The sequence below is a fragment of the Humulus lupulus genome, chromosome 5 (genome assembly GCF_963169125.1).
Source record: "Humulus lupulus chromosome 5, drHumLupu1.1, whole genome shotgun sequence".
In the NCBI taxonomy this organism is placed as follows: Eukaryota; Viridiplantae; Streptophyta; class Magnoliopsida; order Rosales; family Cannabaceae; genus Humulus; species Humulus lupulus.
Window position 1 is genome coordinate 160,340,690 of NC_084797.1, and position 22,837 is coordinate 160,363,526.

The 22,837-nt window shown below is 30.2% G+C and overlaps 1 long non-coding RNA gene across 1 annotated transcript; it reads right to left on the reverse strand.

Annotated features, from left to right (window-relative positions):
- Positions 1-15,183: 15,183 nt before the first annotated feature.
- Positions 15,184-21,391, reverse strand: LOC133777791 (uncharacterized). Its single transcript, XR_009868834.1, has 3 exons — positions 17,867-21,391; positions 16,047-16,087; positions 15,184-15,486 (listed from the first exon to the last, which is right to left on the reverse strand). It is a non-coding gene; the product is annotated as an uncharacterized LOC133777791 (long non-coding RNA).
- Between the last annotated feature and the right edge of the window lie 1,446 nt (positions 21,392-22,837).

Consider the following 22,837-nt stretch of genomic DNA (forward strand, 5'->3'; position numbering starts at 1 on the left):
ATCCAGGCACTATGCTAGAGTATGTAGGGACCGAAAGGACTCGCATGAGAATGAGGTAAATGCTATAAAAAATGACGAAGAGATCCTAGCATGATTACCATGTTTATGTGCCTTGTTGGGAAATGGTTATTTTCATGTAATAAAGCTTGTACTCTTGAAAGCTATCAATAAAATTAAAGTATTATTCTATGATAATTCTTTATTTTGCTATGAGATTTATGACATGAGACATTTGTTTGAGATATTAACAAAGTTTCAAAATAAACTTTTTAAAATAATAGGTAAGAATGTAGACCTATTATTCCATAATGTGATCATTTGTTTGAGAAATTCTCATATTACATTTGTGTTCACATTTTTTATTTTGTGAAATATATAAAAGAAAGAAACTAAGTGAAAGTTACTTTTAAAGAAGTGTGTCTTGCTTTAGCAAGTAAATAAATCAAGATAAACATTGGGATTTTTTTTATCTTTATCTATTGAGAGTTTATCATGTGGCTTAAAGGACTCATGATGAACTTTGTGAATTATAAGTCTAGACTTATCTTCTTGAATTAATAGAAATAAAGAAATTTCTATTTAAAGTGATATTTTCACTTTATGTGAGAAATGTGGGGGTGATGCTCCAAAGTTAATCAATTTATTTTCATAATGGTTGATTAATTTGGTCATCCTATCAAATTGGTGATTTAGAATTCTACATTCTAAATAACCTTGGATATATGATTATAGAATAGATAATTCTAGACATGTTTGGTGTCTAAAGTTATTGTTTTTAATATTTTGATTCAAGAAGGAATCAATTTAAAACATAAAAGAGAATTTTAGAAACAAAGAGGTTTCTAGAATTAATATTCAAGAAAATGTTTATCTTAGATATTGAAATATAAAATAGTGGGGGTGTTGACTATGGTCAAACTCACAACTTTAATGGTGTAACTATTTTAATCAAGCCATAGCTAGCAACAAAGTTTTAATAAAATAATGAGAGTGTTTAAGTATGCATACATGAGAAAAGAAATGAATAATAGTAGTACTCAAATTTTTTCCCGTCTAAGATATGAGTACTAGTATGTTACCAAAATAAGGGTTAAAACCGAAAGGTTTTTTTAATAGAACTCAGTCATGAAAAAACAAGTATTTTAGGGTAACAAAATGCTATAAGAGTTCTACCTATATAGACCTAGGGGTGGTGTCACCCCTCATGAGAATTGAGAGTCATTCTCAATAAAAGTCGATGAATGGAATGTGCGCATGGCCATTAATAGTGCAAAAGTGAGACATTGAGGTATCAAGTGAACATAGCAAATGTGTGTGTTATCACTGGTTTGTTATCAAGGAATAGTGGTTCGATGCTTTGGCAACCAAAATTTCACCAAAATTTGTGATAATTACACTAAGGTAAAATTCAAGTCGAAATGTATTTTACTTTATGCACCAATGCAAAGGTTTCTTTAGAGAATACTTATTTAATCAAGTGGGGGAAAATTATATTTTAATATAACGTTTGATTGATTAAATAAGTGTTACAAAAAGTGATTATTTAACCTAAGTGGGGGAATGTTATATTATTTTAAATAATATAATGTTAGATTAAATAATGTGAAAAAATGTAATTTGTCACACCTTGTAACATATTATTGAGAGTCAAAAATTGGACACATGTGTGTCCCCAAATATGACATATTTTGGAGTTACAAAATCAGTTAGAAATTTGAAACTCCCAAATATTACCCAATAATGTGTAGATTGTATGTTACACATTTGAGATTGGATTTCATAAACCATTATGAAACATAGTTGTTGGAGACATGTTTTTAACTCTCATTAGGTGTTTGGAGGTTACAAAATAATGAGGGAAATGATTTGAGATGTTTTGGAAAAATGGAATTTTTGTGCTGAAAATCGCTCGTGGCCGCAGCCACCTATGTCCCTGGCCGCGGCATGGTGGACAGAAAGCCATGGTCGCGACCAGGAATGCTGGTGGGCGCGACCTGGTGGGTGAGCAGCCAATTCCAACTTGAATTTTCCATTTTAAACGATTCTAACACCCCAATTAACTCCCCAAACTCTTTTTTAATTCCATAAACATCCAATTAATTATTGGTAACATCCCTGGGGGTTGGTGGAATTTGAAATTCAAAGGGTGTCTCAAAACTCTATAAATAGGAGTTTAACGCTCACTTTTATGACACATAATTTTCTATCCACAAAGTACTTGGTTGGAAAATACACCATAGAGGCTTGATAATTTCATAGAGATATTTCCTTGAGAGATCCTTTAGTACTTAGAGAATAGGGGAAATATGCTCTTGGACAAAGGTCTTGAACCTTGATCAGGTTGGTGATCCCCATGTAGGACCTCATTTATATAAATCTGTATGCATACTCCCTATTGCACAAAATAACATACAATAGAAAACATAAATACATGCATAGATATGATTTTCATACAGAGACACATAAATAAAATAATAGAACCATTAGAATACTTACGAGATGCGTAGCGGAACAATGACTACCTATGGATTCCCTAACCTTTTGTCCTTGTTGAATGCTACATATTGCAAGGAATCAAAACCGTTTTGAAACAAGATCACATTCTTCCAAGTCTTTCTCTAAAACAACCTAGTGTTTGTGTGGGCAAGTCTCAACACATGAGAGGAGAATTCCTAGAGAGAAAACTAAGAGAGAATGAGCGACTAAGTATAGAATATTAGGAGTAAATTTTTACTTTGTCAAATTCAGCTTACCTAATGCATTCTATAACTCTAGTATATATATAGACACTGTAATGACCCACTAATCTAGACTATTTGGACCATTAACGAAACTATACATAAACTTACATTTTTACGAAAATACCATAATTTTATTGAGTAACTTGTAAAATAAGAGTTACTTACAAATAAATTGAATACTAAGAAGGATATGGGATCCCATTGTCTTTAAAAAAAAACATGATTTAAATGAAAAGAATTACATAAGAAATGCGGAAATACATATAAAATCATAAAAAAAAAAATGAGACTACATCCTCGAATCGAATAACGCTCGGCCCCTTGACTCCATTCACCATCGATACACATCCTCTAAGCGTCACGAATCTTACCGCCTCTAAAGCTTATTTTCCTGCACATAAAACAGAAAGGAATGAGTCTAATGCCCAGCAAGGAAAATCTAACACATAGTCATACACATAAATTTCATAATGAACGTAAAGACATATCATAACACTTAATACATACACTTATTATAATGGCCATTATTACTTGGGGTCCCATAGACTAAACAAGCTTATGCCCATGAGATTAGTGGGGTCCTACTAGCTAAGTAGGCATATGCCCATAATCTTTTTGGGGTCTTGTTAGTCAAATAGGGCATAAGCCCAAGCCTACAAACATACACATACATAACATATTCATAACATATCATATTTCATAACATAACACATAAGATAACATAAACATAAACATATAGATTCTAGCCTATTTTCCTTACCAAAGTTACCGGGATATGATGGACTGAGTTGGGACTTTTGGAACACTCCTAAAACCATAATGAACAAGAGTGAGTCTAAAGAAGGAAAAGAGATGAAAAGGAATGGGAAGACTAAACCATTGAAAGTCACACTTACCAAACTTATGTGCTCAAGAACTTAGGTTCCCTAACCAAGATGAAGATTAAGGTTAGAGATTGAGTAGAAGACTATGAGAAAGAAAATAACATAATACAGAAATGAACTAGAGTTTTGGTTACCTCAAAGACTTGTAAGATCAATCTACACCACAACCGAAATACTATAGAACCTCACTTCCCAAAGTGTTTGATCAGCTTATGATGTTTAAGCTTATGATTTCCCAAACCCAGGTGTTTAACTCTCACACTCTCCTAGCACTTGTAGCTTCTGAACTTAGAGTAAAAGGTGAATAATGGCTGGGTACTAGGACCTATTTATAGAGTTTGGGAATGAAAGTATCTTGATTTTACTTGAATAAAAATAATGGCTTTTTAGGTGAAAATCATTTGAATAATCGTTCAGCAGAGGCTGAAGACTCGTTTAAAAGATGCTGGACTGTTGAAGGAGTTTGAATGGCTGAAAGGAAATGAATTCAAAAACGTTTGAAAACATACTGGAGGAGGCGATATATCGCCCCCTGTAGGCGATATATCGCCTGGGCCAGTATGCCCGAGGCGACCGTGCATCGTCTCGTGTTTTCCGTATCTACGTGCTGCGATATATCGCCCCCTATAGCTGCGATATATCGGCACACGCTGAATATTTAAACACGAAATTACACATTTTTAGCTAAGTTTGAATGGAGTAAACAGCCTTGACTAAGCCTTCAACGTATTCAAAGCTGCTGACTGACCCTATAACATTCAACCTTTACCCTTATTTAATTTAATCCTAAAAAATACTTAATCCATTCATAACATGTGCTTAAAATCCTATTGGTTGATGTCTAAACCTTATAATATAATAAATATAATCATTAATATCAGTCACATTAATCAAACCTTAGGTTATACTTAATATTCTTAAACTATAGATTAAACTTAGAAAATCTACAAGTACTACTATGAGTGTCCAAATAATTCCCGGTCTGAACAAAAAATCCACAGTTACAAAGATAATACTAAACATACTATAATACTACTAAATAATTAGCTAAGTAAAGTTCTTGGACTCTACAGACACTTAGCTAGGACATAAATAGGTTTTAGTTACAAATTATATTTTAATTATTTAATAATTATAATTAATTAAATTCTTGTTAAAATTAATAAATTATAATTTTGACCTTTATTTAATTCGTTTTATTAATATTAGTAACAATCTATCAATATTAACAAAATTGTCACAATTGGCTATAATACTCTCTTTTTGAGACTTTGCAATAAAATCCTCAAAGTTTCTTCTATTTCTTTTCTCACAAAATATCAATAAATAATTTAACATTATTTATTTCTATTGAACTAGTCAATATGATATTTTTATAATTAATAATTAAATTAATTATTCAAGACTACTAGGTTCATTTTGATAAAATATGACACAGAGACCATGGATCCATGAACTCAAGATCTAATCAGTTACCGTGAGTTTATTTATAATAAATAAACTCACTACTTTATTAATTCCTCATGACTCCACTATAGGCTCAGAATGTCACTCTTGAATTCATAGAACGCTTTACACCAAATGTATATACTTTATCCATTGTGTAACTATAATCGTCATTCAATCATCTATAGATCATTGATTAGTGTGTAAAATGGCATAGTTCTTAGGGTATTTGGGTAGATAAGTTAGAGTTAAATTATTTATTTTCATGAATTTTGAATGAAAAATTGTTTTAGTTGAAAATAGTTAATTTACTTTAATTTCACGTCATTTTTCAGATTTGGTGCAGAAGTTGGTAAAAATAAAAAAAGTGCAAAGAAGAGGACAAGCCCATTGGCCCAAGCCCAACTTTTCTCCATGCCTCTCTCTCCAATCAACTTAATCTCCAACCTTTCTCACCAAAGGCCCAAGCATAATTTCATCAAGCAGTAGGCCTAATTTCAATATCATGAACCCACCTACATATATATATATATATATTTATTTTTCATTTACCAATTCAGCATATGTAGGAGTACACACTCTGTCACCCACGCCACTTTCTCCATAGTGCAGACCCACTTCTGAACCTTGTCCCCAGTTGGCGCATCACTCATTGAACGTCTTTTCCTCTCTTGGAAAGCAAATCATAAGGCGACATGTTTCTGTCTTGAATGCAGCAACAAATAAAATCTTGCCACTTGTTCTCATCTTCTCAGATTTTGAAGCCACTTTTCTCCCCTACCTATTATACGTTTATACTAGCTTTTGAGCCAATTTTCTCTATAAATAGAGAATCAAAATCAGTGTAAAAGCATCAGATTTTGGGAGAGAAAAAAATACATTTTGTTTTGTTTCTTTTCTTATTTCTAGTTTAGTTTTACTTGTTTTAGATGACGAAAATGAGTGAATTATTTTATAAATATTGGTGAGGTTAGAGTTTAGTTGTTGCACTTCTCATTCTCAATAATGATATTGATTATTTCTTATGTTTCATTTCCATATCTCATTAATTATTTTGTTTCTCATCTTCTAATTTATTTTCTAAAATTATTTAGCATCTTTTACATAAGTCCAGTTATGCTTTTCTTATGTAACTTAGATTGTTAATTTATTTTAGCATATTTGCTATATTGTATGTCTTTTACTGTATTTTACTAGTAGTATTTTGTCGCTCTTAGATATATAATTGACATAATATTAAATTAGGAGTTAGATTCAATTTAATATAGATTAATTAATTTGTGCTTTTAACATATACATCTTCTAGTTGCAATTAATGGTGTAAAATTGCAACTGTGTTTTAAATTAATATCAATATTAGAATAGGATTTACAATACTGCATTTCTACATTTCCATGCCCTTTACCTGATCAATTTCTCTAATCTATCATTTTAATTTCACAAAATCCATCTTTTCAATTCTACTTTATTTTTATCTTTAATTTACTAATCTAATCTTTAGTTGTGTTTGCCTCTCTGTGGATACGACATAGCCCGTTTACTACTGCGACCGCTTAGGAGTTTATTGGGCAATATCAATTTTTGGCGCCGTTGCCGAGGAGGTAATTTTACAATTAAAGGCTTGCATAGTAAATTAATTTTTTTTACAAAAAAAGTAGTATAGTTTTTTTTAATTTCTCTTTTATTTTTTTCCTTAGTAATATTTATTTTAGTTTTTTTTATTCATTTATTCTTTTCTTTTGTTATTGTTTTATTTTATTTGTTTATTTTACTTTTAGGTTTAGAATTTTATTTTCTAGATTTAGCCTTTTCCGGAAGAAAAAAAAAAGCATAAAACTTTGAATCATACAATTTTAAAATCATAAAAAAAAATAAAGTATTGAGAAAATTTGTGGAATTTTGGAAATCAATAAAAACCAAATTTGTCTATCTTAGAAAAATTGGTTCTTAAATAAGGTTTGTGTTAGCGTTACCCTCCAACCTTTTCTAAGAACCTCGGGGAGTTCTAGAAAAGCTCTTGAGCCTAAAGTGGTACCTTGGTACTGATAACTCTACGAAATATAGTTATTTTACCATATTTTATATGTTAATTATTGCTTAGTTATTGAGTTTTTTATTGAATTGTTACATTTTTAAGTAATTTTAAATTTATTGGGTTTATTTTGATTTTATATATTTTTGTGTGTTTTTATAGTTATTTTGCTATAATTTAATTATTTAAATTATTGTGTTTAGGGAAGTAAAAAAAATGTGTGTTTTTTTTAAAATTAAATGTTAAATTAAATTAAGTTGTAATTAAAATTTTTAAAGAATTAATATGGCTTATTTTATAATTAAAAATATTTTATCATGACTTAATTTATATTTATTTTGTAGGAATTATATTGTATTTTTTTGGCTCTTGAAATCCAAGAAAAAGAAAGGAAAAAAATGTCATTTTTAAAATACCATAAGACAAGCCTATTCCAAGGCCCAGCCCGTGCTCCAGCCATGGGCCACACGCATCACCCCCCGGCCCATCACCTGCCCAGCTGCCTCCCAGGCGTCCAGCCCCAGGCCCACGCCTCCACTCTCCCAGCCATCTGCCCCCTTGCACCCCACGGGCCACAAGCCAGCTTCTCTCCACCTAGGCCTGCCTGGAAGCCCAACACCCCCTACTGCTAGCAACCTTCAGCACACCAGCTAGCCAGGCCCACACAGCCCCTAGGCCTGCCACTAGCGGCCATGCAATTTTTTCTTGAGCCCAACATCTCTTTGTCCCCTTGTCTCCCTATGTCCAAAAATGCCACATTTTTACCCAAACTTTTCTACATATTTTACCCCAAAATCATCATTACACCTAAAATTTACTCATACTTATCTTATTACTTCATTTAAAATTTAATTAATTTAAATTGATTATTTTAACATTTTATTTTGGCTATAAATAAGGGTTTTGAAGACCATTTTAAGATGAGGTTTACACTACAAAATTTCTACACTTTCAAGACCACTCCATTCTCTTAATCTTTTTTGTCATTTTTTCTATGAGTTTTTAGAGGAAAAATTTGGGGGTTCCTCTTTCAAATTTCCTATTTATGTTTGTAATTTTTGGTTTGTAATTTCTATGCCAGTTATGAGTTTCTAATCATTTTAAGATTATTAAGGTGATGATGAAACAATATGTAACTAGATAGTATTTATGTTGTATGTTGATTTCCCATTTTGTGCAATAAAGTTTATGGATTTTTTCCTTTCAAATATTTTTTTTCATCTTAAATATCATGTATTTTTTATTGTTAGCACATATTTACACTTTGTTCTTCATTAGTGAAAAATCATAATATTCTTTGATTAAGATGTGCTATTAAATTGTGCACATTAAATGCTTATAACAAAAATATTATGTTTTTCACACTAAATACTTTGAAATTATATCTTAAAAAGTGAAGATAAATCCTATATTTTTAAATAGAATATCTAATTTGAATAAGTGATGGTTTGATTAATTTCTACTATTACTACAACTTGGAAATCAATATACTAATAAGTATTTATTAAAATGACACTTTGTGGATTCTAGTAATTTAATAATCTTTCTTCAACAACTTATTTTCAAATCATAATTGGTTTATTTTTATTCTCTTAAATAGTTTTATTTTAAATATTTTATTTTACGTTCATGACATTAAATCTCATCAATCTTTGAAGCTAGGTTAGAATTTATTAATTTTGGTTTAAAATAGTTTTCTTTTTTATTTTAAATAACTCCTTTAGGTTCGACATCCTTGCTTACACGATCACTATTCTATATGAACGATTCGTGTACTTGCGATATAAATATTTAAAACATACCCATTTTGGGTCCAACAAGTTTTTGGCGCCATTGCCGGAGAGTTGCAAGAAAAGAAACGAACTTTATCTCGAGGTTAGTAAATTCTTCTACTAGTTATTTTAATTTTTGCACTTTAAAATATATATATATATAAAACTAAAAAAAAGAGATAAAAATAAAATTTGGGACGGTTTTACCACTCATAAAAAAAAAACTTATTTATATAATAATTTTTATTGCATTCTTTTAGTTAACGACACTTGTGCCTCCTATTTATCTTTTTAATTTTTATAGTTGATGACACTCATGCCTCTTAATTTTATTGTAACTTTGTTGTAATTTTATTTTGTTTATATCTTTGTTAGTTGACTGCACTTGTGCCTCCTGACTTTTGTGTTATTATATTTTTTTTTGGTGATAGTTGATGGCATTTATGCCTCCTAACTTTTTATTTTATTATATTTTTATTAGTTGATGGCACTTGTGCCTCCTAAATTTTGTTTAATATCATAACATTGTTTTTGTTCTCTTAATTTTATTTTATTTTTCTTTTTACCTTAATTGTCATTTAAAAAAAAAATTCTTTAGTTTGTCATTTATTTATGAATAATTTTATTATAGTTGGAATTTTGAATACAACTATTATGCACAATCAAATTTAAATTATGAAGAAACTAATGATATGTATGATATGCATGAATCCCTTGATATCCCTTATACCCCTGCCTATAATCCAACTTTTTCATAGAGTCATACTAAGTCTCCAATAAATCAAGGGCATGAATTCAACATGCATAATCAAAGTCATGCCCAATTCGACCTATCATATCCCATTCAACAAGAAACGAGTCAATATTTAGAGGATACCCTACAACAGTCCATGCAATCAACCTACCAAATCTTACAAGCCCAGTCTCAGACAATCTCAAAAATCGAGACAATAGTAGGACAACTTGCAACTGTTATAGAGTCGGAAAAAAAAGTTTATCCCAACCAACCCATTCCCAATCCAAATAGAAAAATTGAAAATGAAAAGGAGAATGAAGTTGTTGAAGAACTTGTAATATGCATCCAACCCCCTAATGAAACAAAAGAGTTGGATGAAATAATTCTCGAGGCTAATGAGGAAAATGAAAAATATATAATTATATCTTAAGAGCCCATAAATGAAAAAAATTATATATTTACTCAAAATGAAAAGGAGTCTAATATAGATATGCAATTTTCTTATTTTATTGATATTCCATTAAAATTGCATATTTCTAATTTTCTTGTAGGTGTGATGTTATCTAGGGCTGCACATGGGTTGGGTTAGCCGGGTTGAGGACATTTGAATGAGCCAACCCAATTACATCGGCTTAGAGAATTATAACCCATTCAAAATATTTTTATTGTATAACCCAACCCTACTATTTACATTGTGGCTTGGGTTGGGTTGGGTTGGTTGAGTCATACATAATTTTTAAATATTAAAAGTTTAAAATTCTTATGAAGTTTAATTTTCAAAATCAATAATTCTTATTAGAATTTTGAAAAAAGATGATCAAATTAAAACATAAAAACAAGAAAAAGAAGTCTTGGTGGTTAAAATCTAACCACCCAAAACATTACAATCATCCAAACATAAGTCTTAAAGTTATTACAATCATCCATAACATAAGTCCAAAAAAGTTCAACCAAAATAAAAAAAATTGAATCCATCAATCAACAATAACAGTCTTGGTCCTCTCCTTTGATGTTGCCTTGGCCTTGGGTTTGTTTTCTTCTACATTAAAAAAACATAAGTTAAATAATTTATTGAAAAATAAATAATAATTTACTTAATATATTATATGATATATATTAGCAGATATATATTTATATATATAATATAGGCATATGCAAAGTGATAAAAAGCATTAATTTATGTTAGGCAAACTAGCAGCAAACGGTACAGAATAGTTGTCAAAGTTAGGCAAACTAGCAGCAATATATGACTTTCTTTCTTTCTGTATGATATATATTAGCAGTAGCATATATATATATATTATACGATAAATATGTATATATATACACTCATATTAGCAGATCTATTAGCATATATATACACATATGATCACATATGATCAATGACTTCTTTATTTCTGTATGATATATATATATTAGCATATATATATACATATTGATTATATAATATATATATCTATATATACCTGAGAGTGGAGAAGCTAGTTCCGTTGCTGCTGTGAGCTAGTGGGCAGTGGCTGGCGCTGCCGTGAGTGAGCTGCTGTGAGCTGGGGTGCGGCGGAGGAAGAAGGTGAGTGACATATTAGCAATAGCAGATATATACACATATTATCAATATATGACTTCCTTTCTTTATGTTATATATATTAGCATATATATACATATTGATCATATAATATATATATATATACCTGAGAGTGGAGAGGTTGGTTCCGTCGCTGCTGTGAGCTGGTGGGCAGTGGCTGGTGCCGTTGCTGGCACTGTCGTGAGTGAGCTGCTGTGAACTGCCGTGAGTGACTGAGAGAGAATGAGGGGCAGATGCTTGCTGGTGGTGTATTTTAGAGTGACTCTCTCTGAGATAGAGTGAAGTGAAGGGGTGCGGTGGAGGAAGAAGGTGAGACTGTGAGGGAGAGATTGAGATATTTAGGTTTTATATGTACTCTGTGGGGTTTTAATTTTTAGTGTATAATAATAATAAAAAAAGTAAATAATATAATATATGTATATATAACAGCTGCCTTATATATATTCCAGTACATTGGGTTGGGTTGGGCTATCAGTGTATGGGCCTGTGGCCGAGCCGAATTTATTCGGCTTATTATATATGCCACCGAATGGACTTCGTCCTAATAGGGGTCAGCCCAAATCGGCCCATTTTTGGTGTGGGTTGGGTTGGGTTGTCGGCCCATAGTGATTTATGGGTAGTCCTAATGTTATCAATTCTTATTTATGACATTTGCATCAAAGTCATAACTCACCCTACAAATGAAATTCTACACCATCGATTGGGTGTAAGATAAAAGAAAAAAATATATATTTATAGTCGAGCTAAAGACTATAAACTAAAGCATTTTATGGGAGGCAACCCATACTTTTTATGTTTAATTTTATATTTCACTTTTGTTGTGTGTTTTTGTTTCATGTTTTTCAAAAGCTTGAAGGAAACTTCTTGCCAAAAATGAAGAGAAGAAAACAAAGGAGCAAAATCAAGGAAGCATACATCCAAGGGAGTAGTTCTTAACTTTTTTCATTTTATTACTCTTTGACGAAAATGTTTCATTTAAGTTTGGGGGTAGTATGTATGTGTTTTTCTTTGTGTTTATGCATGTTTTTCATTTGTTGTAAGATGATTAAAAAAAAATTGGTGATAATTTTTTTAATTGTAGTTCTCTTAAAAATATGAATAGTTCTTAAGCTTTGTTTTTAATTATTGAGTCAAGTTCTCTAAGTTTTTTTGTATATTTTTCATAATAAAACACTTCTATTTCTTATAAGTTTATGTGAAAAATAATATTGCTTAAATCTTCTTAGAAATCAAGATTGATTATTTGATAAGTTTAATCTATATTCATAAATTTTTTTGAGTACTATTATCTTAGAGCAATTCTTGACGAAATACTTAAGATATCACCAACAATAAAAAAAAAATTGTGTGTTTTATTTTTCTTTTGCTTGGGGACTAGCAAAATACTAAGTTTGGGGGTGTGATAACTCTACAAAATAGAGTTATTTTATAATATATTATATGCTAATTATTGCTTGTTGAGTTTTTAATTGCATTGTTACTTTTTTAAGTAATTTTAAATATATTAGGTTTATTTTGATTTTATATATTTTTGTGTATTTTTATAATTATTTTGTTGTAGTTTAATTATTTAAGTTATTGTGTTTAGGGAAGTAAAAATAATGTGTGTTTTATTGAAACTAAATGTTAAATTAAATTAAGTTGTAATTAATATTTTCAAAGAATTAATATGGTTTATTTTATAATTGAAAATATTTTATCATGACTTAATTTATATTTATTTTGTAGGAATTATATTGAATTTTTTTTACTCTTGAAATCCGAGAAAAAAAAAGGAAAAAATGTCATTTTTAAAATACCATAAGACAAGCCTATTCCAAGGCCCAGCCCGTGCTCCATCCATGGGCCACATGCATCACCCCCGGCCCATCACCTACCTAGTTGCCTTCCAGATGTCCACCCCCAGGCCCGCACCTCCACTCTCCCCAGCCATCTGCCCCCTTGCACCCCATGGTCCACAAGCCAGCTTCTCTCCACTTGGGCCCACCTGCAAGCCCAACACCCCCTGCTGCCAGCAACCTTCACCACACCAGCAATCCAGGCCCATGCAGCCCCTATGCCTGCCACTAGCTGCCATGCAATTTTTTCTCAAGCCCAACATCTCTTTGTCCCCTTGTCTCCCTATGTCCAAAAGTGCCACATTTTTATCCAAATTTTTCTACACATTTTACCCCAAAATCATCATTACACCTAAAATTTACTCCTACTTACCTTATTACTTAATTTCAAATTTAATTTAATCAATTTAATTAATTTAAATTATTTTTGCTATAAATAAGGGTTTTGAAGACAATTTTAAGAGGAGGTTTACACTACAAAATTTCTACACTTTCATAATTACTCCATTCTCTTCATCTTTTTCTTCTTTTTTGTCATTTTTTCTATGTGTTTTTAGAGGAAAAATTTGGGGGTTTCTCCTTCAAATTTTTCTATTTATGTTTGTAATTTTTTGTTTGTAATTTCTATGCTAGTTATGAGTTTCTAATCTTTTTAAGATTATTAAGGTGATGATGAAACAATATGTAACTAGATAGTATTTATGTTATATGTTGATTTCCCATTTTGTGCAATAAAGTTTATGGATTTTCTCCTTCAAATATTTTCTTTCATCTTAAATATCATGTATTTTTTATTGTTAGCACATATTTACACTTTGTTCTTCATTAGTGAAAAATCATAATATTCTTTTATTAAGGTGTGCCATTAAATTGTGCACATCAAATGCTTAGAACAAAAGTATTATGTTTTGGATTATAAATAATATTCATTGATTTATTTGTTGTTTCTTTAGATTGATTCACACTAAATACTTTGAAATTATATCTTAAAAAGTGAAGATAAATCCTATACTTTTAGATAGAATATCTAATTTGAATAAGTGATGGTTTGATTAATTTCTACTATTACTAAAATTTGGAAATCAATATACTAATAAATATTATTAAACTTACATTTTGTGGATTCTAGTATCTTAATAATATTTCTTTTACAACTTATTTTCAAATCATAATTTGTTTATTTTTGTTCTCTTAAATAGCTTTATTTTAAATCTTTTATTTTATGTCCATGACATTAAATCTCATCAATCTTTAGAACTAGGTTAGAATTTATTAATTTTGGTTTAAAATAATTTTCTTTTTTATTTTAGACAACTCTTTTGGGTTCGACATCCTTGCCTACACGATCACTATTCTATATGAACAATTCGTGCACTTGCGATATAAATATTTAAAACATACCCATTTTGGGTCCAACAGGCAACCTTCCCAATTGGCATGAGAATATTTTTGGTGTATATTTATTACGCTATTACACACTTGCGCTTATAATACATACAAAAAATAATAATAATAATAATAACGAATGAATGAAGAAGATCATCGACGTTTTGAGTACTATTATCTAATATATCTCTCTTCACTTCAACACAATCCAAAATCTAGTGCTACTGATGGTACTAAAAATGTTAGAGGAGCCCACCAACTTCGCGAAATAGAGTACCTTAAATCTGAAGTATAATTCTTGACTAGAGAATTCAAAAACTTGAAAGCTAAGTATGGTCGAGAAAGTAACAAGGTCATAAGGGTAGAGTATAATGAGCCATATTTTGACTATGAAAGAGTTGACCTTTTTGCTCAAGATTACTCAACTCTTAGAGATAGGGAAGAAGCCTTTCAATACTATTCCTACTACAAGAACATTAATCTTATCTGGAAAAATCCTGTTGCTTCAAGTTGGAAGTCTAAGTACAACTACCGTGCACCGATTGGTTGGGAATTGGCACCATCTACTAGGAATGTTGAGCATGATTTTTCTAACTCTTACCATGAACCTCCACATAATGTTTGGACTAATACGAATTCCTTAGAGGAAACATTATACACATTTATGGAGGAACAAATAAACTATAATGAACACATAAGAAACATTACTAAACACATTGTAAAGAACGCCCTAGACTAATACTTACAAAACATTCGCATATCATAGTTTATAAAAGAATACCATTCATTATCAAAGTCTCAGGGGGACTTGTTTAAAACCATGCAAGTTGGCGCCATAAGTTTTAAAATAAAACATAGATTTTTATGCAAAGTTCAAAGAAACCAAAAATTTAAATAACTGAGTCCCACTGATAATTTAGGAAAGTCTCTTAAAAACAAAACATAATTTAAATGGCGTTCTACGTTGATCGTTTTTCCGTCCATAGGATTACCCCACGCCATACACCCCATGATGAAAGAACTCCTCACGTCACCACGTGTGCCATAAAGAAATCCTATTTGCTACCTGGAAGGAAAGTAAGGGGGGTGAGCTAAAAGCCCAGTAAGGAAGTACAAACAAATAAGCAAGTAAGAATACAACAAAAGAAAACACTAAAGTTCATCTAAAACATCATGGTATATCATAACATAATCGTAACATATCATCATATCATAACATAATCGTAACATATCATCATATCATAACATAATCGTGACATATCATCATATCACAAACATACAGCATACATGATGAGCATGGATCGCTAGTTGTCCATGTCACCCTATGAGGTAAACAGGAGATCACTGGTCCTTGAATAACCTCGGCGCGTCCGCCCTAGGAGTTATGTCTCAATGTCCTTAGTAACTCGTTCGATGTATCTGACATCGTAATCTGTTTGATGTATCTAACATCGTAATCTGTTTGATGTATCTGACATCGTAACTGGTTTGATGTATCTAACATCCATACACATATCACATTCAACATATCATCACGTTATGACATTCATAATTCATAACAATTTATTCACACAACAGTCTTACCATTCATAGCATAAAATCATAGAATCTATCTAACTTCCTTACCTCAGGTCCAAGCTAAGAATTTTCACAATCTTTCAACGAGCCTATATCATAATCAAAATAACACTTCTTAGGTTCATAAAATTACTATTTTGTCCTTCCATACAACTCACGTGTGCATGGGCCATGCACACATAATAACCGTTACACATAACATGCAATTATTCTTAACTTTACACATAAAACCATGAAAAGAATAATGCTCGTTTTACCCATTTTACATGCATGATCGTTTTATAAAAACCACATAGTTGAAAAATAAACATAATTTTGGACGTAAAAGTGGAGTTGCATGTAACATGCATACGTGGGAACATTGCATAATAGAGACGTTTTCAAAAACGATAATTCTACATTTCTTACTTTTATTATTTTAAAATCAATAGACATATTACATGCTTTATTTTTCTTAAAAATTTCTAAGTTGATTAAATTTCTCAAAACATTATTTTGTTTTATAAAATTATTTTATTTTAGCTTAAAAATAAAATATGTAACAATTTCATTTATAAATCTCAAATTACAAAGAATTAACCAAAAGACTTGGATTTAATTAAAATGCCTATTTTTAATATGTTTCTTTAGAAAAATAAATTTTATCATTGTGTTACATAAATGATGTGAAAAATATATTTTTAAGTGTGGAAAAATATATTTTTATTTAAATTATTTAAGACTTAGTTTTATGTAACAAAATCCATATATGACAATTAAATAACAATTTTTAACCTTTTTAAAACAAACTTTCAGCCACCATTTATTTTCTCAAAAATCTCAAATAAATAGAATCTAAATATTTTTCTCAATCAAAATAAAGGAAAAATCATAACTTATCAAAATATGCATTCATACCATTAAAAATACCATTTTTCAATATTACCATAACTTAGGAAAAATAATTTATTCCAAAAACTCATCAAATTCATTTTAGTGAAACTCACTTCATATTTTCTTACAAAAATTCCAGCAACTATTTTTATCATTAAAAATCACCATATTCAATTTAAAAGCTCATATTTCTAAAAAATTCAATAAAAATTCTATAGGTAATTATTTGAGTAAAATATCATTTTAATGAGACTTAAAATCCCCTTTTTAATTTCATAAAATTAACATAACATCAAGGACATTACTTATGCATGCAAATCATCTTTTTATCAAACTTTTACCCAATTATTTACAAAGATCAGCAAGCTTAATTCCTCATGAAACTCATCTTTTATCCCAAAAATTTCACATAAAATCTTATAAAACCATTTTTTTCTATTCCATTGAATCTACACATGAAATCCAACAAAACACTAACAATAACAATAACATACATTAATTCATAAGCACCATATTCACATATGCCTTTATGTTAACCTAACATGTTTCTATCATTATTTTCATGCATCTTATAATTTATTCATTCACAATATAACATGCATCCTATCAAAATTTCATGGATCCAAATATCAAGATTGCCAATTATCATTTTACCCATATTACATAGGTCCTAAAACATGGATCTAATATATTGAAAATCATACAACATCAAACAAAATATCAAGATAATCCTTAGGTATGCCTAGGCCGAAACCCCATATTTGCATTCATAAATTACCACTAATCATTATACATAGAAAAATCAACATCATAACCCTTTTATACATTAAACCATGATACCCTTCATGCAAATCAAACAACTTATTATCAACAAGATATCAAGAACACAAAGTACCCATTTTTTTCTACCCAAAACATGAATCCCCTTTAACCATAATCCCTCTAATAATCTATTCATCAAAACCATCACAAAATTTAGGGAGGGATTTCAATACCTCTTCTTGATAGAAAATCAAGAATCAAATCCAACCAAGAGTCCAATAACCTCCTTGCTCAAACCCTAGGGGGTTGTATATTTTGAATAATCAAGATGAAGAAGAAGATGAACAAGGTTAGAGACAACCCAATAATAATACTAGATTAATCATAAGGAAAACAACCAAAAACCTTACCCTAGCTTGAACCCTTTTTTCTTCTTCTTCTTCTTCCTTTCTTTCTTCTCCTCCTTTTCTCTCTAGGTCACGCCCTCTCTCTCTCTCTCTCTTCTCTCTATAATTCGGCAGCCCCAAGAGCATAATGCTCTTCCATTTTTCCCATTCCCTCTTTATCCTAATTTTCCCATAATGACTCAATAAAAGGAAAAGGTAACTTTCCTATTCTCTTCAAAGATTTGTCTTAATTCATATTTATCTAATTATATCACAATAGGTGGAAAAATAAAGGATGATCACTCCTTTCCCAAAATAACATTATCACCTTATCTTTTTTTTTAATTTGTTTTATCTTAAAAAAAATTATGGAAATAAGATGATAACTATAATTGACCCAAATACAATAAAATCTCAATCTTCCTTTCCCATTTAGGTTCACACGTCCAAACCTCTCCATTTCCCTTTTCTTTTTTTTTTTCTTTTTTTTTTATAAATTAATTCAAATAAAATCTAAAATAAGGAAATATAAAGTGTGTAGAAAATCTACACATGTGTACCATGCTACCATGCACTAGCACACACTAAATCACTAGGGTGCATCACTATCTACCATGCACCTTAGTGCATTCAACCAAATATCACATAATCACATCAATTGTCACACTTATTTAAAATGTAACACTAATAGTAAAATAAACATGTTACACAATTATTCACTTATTAAATTAATTAACCAAACAAACAATTAACAAATTTAAATTTAAAAGATTATACCAAACAATTCTAACAATTAAATAAAAAAAATAAATAATCAAATAAAACAAATAATCAACTAAATAAAATAACAACACTTAAATAAAACAATTCATCACACTTAACATTTAAATAATCTAAAAATTTTTTTTGGTGCACTACACACATGATGGAGGAACTTAGAGAAACTCAAACTCAATTTTCATAATTAACCAACAAAGTTAATTCACATTGTTTCAGCCAATTCCAAACAAATGAGGAAACAATGGCACCAACCTATAATCCTATTTCATACAAATTTGATGAGGATGATGCCATTACTATTCGGAGTGACAATATTTCTCATGCTGAAATTCTTTCAACAACTCTGAATGAAAATAAGTGTTATCATACTGATGTGATAAACCTTATTGTGGAAGAAATTTGCAAACTTTTCTCAAAGAATCAATCACACTATTTCCTCCATGATACTGAAAACGAACATTTTCTTTATCCTAAGAATGTTACTAATGCTTCCATTTTTGAGACACGGGATAAAATAAAATTTATTTTTGATACTTGATACTCAAGAATATTGAGTTGGTGAAGCAACCTAAGGAGACTTTTCTCCGGTTTGCCAAGATTAACCAGGTTCTATCTTTCCTTATTTTCTTCATTTCCAGTATATTTTATTTTTGTTTTTCCTTTTTTTTATTTTATTATGATAATTTGTCTTGTAATTTATTTTTATTTTTCAAAGAATCAATATCATATCATTTTGCATTCGCTCACTCTCTACATGTTCTCATTTGACTCTTCTCGTGTATATATTTTTAAACAATGAGGACATTGTTTGATTTTGGTTGGGATGGTGAGCATATTCATGCACGTTCATGTTGATTTTTGTCATATTAATATTTTCACGGTCAAATTTTTTAAAAATGACTTTTTTATTCTTGCAAAATGTTACTTTTGAGTCAATTTTTAGTATCTTTATTACTAAGAGTTTCTCTAGAGTGACCTAATGCACATGCCAAAATTGTGGTAAGATGGTTGTTCGCACATATTTGCTTAGAAATTTTCCATGGTTAAGAATTCATTCTTTTCTGTGAGAGGTGAGACTTGAGGAAACAACTTTTAATTTTTTATTGATTCTTAGAAATGGTTATAATTATTTGGACAAGGTATTGTGGTATAAATGGATGATGTTCTAAGGATAATATTTTCTATAGACAAATCTTATTAGAGAGCCTTTTATTATGTTCTTCATGAAAAAAAAAAGAAAAGAAAAAAAAAGAGAGCACAAGACCAATAGTTCTATCATTTTCAATTATGACTCTCGTGTTCAAGAAAAAAAAAGTATTATTTTCATGCTTATGGCTCTTAGAAGAAATGTAAAGATTGTCTATTTAACTTAAAGAAATCCTGAAAAAGTTTGTTTTGTGGTACTTTTCATGGTGGTTGTCCAAATAATTTTCCTATATTTACTTCAATGATTATTTAAAAGTTTTTCCTAAAAATATATCCATTTGATGAGTGCTCACTTCTTGATTTCCAACTCCATAAGTGAAACCTTTAACCTTAAATACTTTCAATTACATGAGAGGTTAATGTAGTTGAGACTTTTACTTGGCATAATTTTCAAAAGTATTTATGTGCTATGGTTTGTGGTAGAAAGGTACAAGTTTGGTGCACTGTCTCACCATTCTAGATTTGTTCAAAGTAATTTTGATAACTCTTATTGACTTGTTACTAACATTTTGTGTTAATACTATTAGGTTCTTTTAAATTTTGACCTGAAATATATAATGTTGACATTTATCATTTCGCTTGAATTGCTGGAGACTAGCAATAAGCTAGTTGAGGGTTATGATTAGTGTGTAAATTGCATAGTTCTTAGGGTATTTGGGTAGATAAATTAGAGTTAAATTATTTATTTTCATGATGAAAGATTATTTTAGTTGAATATAGTTAATTTACTCTAACTTCACATCATTTTTCAGATTTGGTGCAGAAGTTGGTAAAATAAAAAAGTGCAAAGAAGATGACAAGCCCATTGGCCCAAGCCCAACATTTCTCCATGCCTCTCTCTCTCCAATCAACTTGATCTCAAACCATTCTCATCAAAGGCCCGCATAATTTCATCAAGAAGTAGGCCTAATTTCAATATCATGAACCCACGTACACACATATATATAAATTTGTTTTTCATTTACCAATTCAACATATGTAAGAGTGCCACATTGCCACCCACGCCACTTTCTCCAAACTGCAGATCCATGTTTGAACCTTGTCCCCCAGTTAGTGTGCATCATTCTTTGTAAGGTCTTTTCCTCTCCTGCAAAGCAAATCATAAGGAGCCATGTGTCTATCTTGAATGTAGCAACAAATAAGAGCTTGCCACTTGTTCTCATCTTCTCAGATTTTGAAGCCACTTCTCTCCACTACCTATTACACGTTTATACTAGTTTTGGAGAAAATTTTCTCTATAAATAGAGAATCAAAACTAGTGTAAAAGCATCAGATTTTGGGAGAGGAAAAAATACACTTTGTTTTCTTTCTTTTCTTATTTCTAGTTTAGTTTTACTTGTTTTAGTTGACAAAAATGATTGAAATATTTTAGAAATATTTGTGAGGTTAGAGTGTAGTTGTTGTACTTCTCATTCTCAATAGTAATATTGATTATTTCTTATGCTTCATTTCCATATCTAATTAATTATTTTGTTTCTCATCTTCTAATTTATTTTCTAAAATTATTTAGCATCTTTTACATAAGTTCAGTCATGCTTTTCTTATGTAACTTAGATTGTTAATTTATTTTAGTATATTTGTTATATTGTATGTCTTTTACTGCATTTTGCCAGTGGTATTTTGTCACTCTTGGATATATAATTGACATGATATTAAATTAGGAGTTAGATTCAATTTAATCTAGATTAATTAATTTGTGCTTTTAACATATACATCTTCCAGTTGCAATTAATGGTGTAGAATTTGTAGAGTCCCAGAATGTTTACTTAGCTAGATAGTTAGAAGTAGTTGTAGTATTTTAGATTTCGTAGATTTTGGTTAAAACCGGGACTTAGTTGGAAACTCCTAGCAATAGTTATGGATTTTATAAGTTTAACCTATAATTTAAGAATATTAATTATTACATAAGGTTTGATTAAAATTGCTGGTTATAAATATGATAATTATTATAACCTAAGGTTTAGATAGAGCCAATAAGAATATGACACTTGTCATATGCATGATTATTAAGGAATTATTATTTTAATGATAAAATAAGGGAATATAAGACTTAGTCTACACCAGAATCTGTTAGGGTCGTAATTTGACTTAGTCAAAGTATTTATCCAACCTTAATTATGCTAAAAAAGTGCAATTACATGTTTAAAATAAACGTATGCCGATATATCGCAGCATTAGAGCCGATATATCGCCTAATGCTGAATACGGAAAACACGTTAACGTTGCAAGGTCATACGAACGGAGGCTCGGGATTAGGGTCCAGCCGATATATCACCACATAAGGGCGATATATCGCCCATATTTAATTTTTTGTTATTTTTGTTTTAATTTTTAAAAACCACCTTTGACTCCTTAGACTACCTCTGTTAGTTTTGACCGAGTCTTCAGCCTCTGATTGACGAAAAATCAATTATCTTCTATTAAATTCATTATTTTTATTCAAATCAAAATGGGGTTAGTTTCACTCCTTACCTCTATATATAGGACCTAGTACTCAGCCCTTTCACTTACTCTTCAGCTGTGATCAGGCTCCAAGGTGCTAGTGAGACCATAAGAGTGATACACTTGGGTGGGAAAGAAAAAAAAAGCTTTATCATTCTTAAGCTTTATCAAACACTTGGGAAGTAAGGATTAGAGTATTTCGGTATTGGAGTTAGGCCAATCTATAAGGTCAACAAAGGTACCCTTATTCTTATGTTCAATTCTGTTTGATTCCTTTGTCTCTTTAGTTTTCATTCAGGTTTTAACTTTTGTTATGGTTTTGTGGTTAGGTTTTTAAGTTCTTTGAACTTAAGGTGTCTTTTCGGTAAGTTTTCCCTTGGTGGTTTAGTT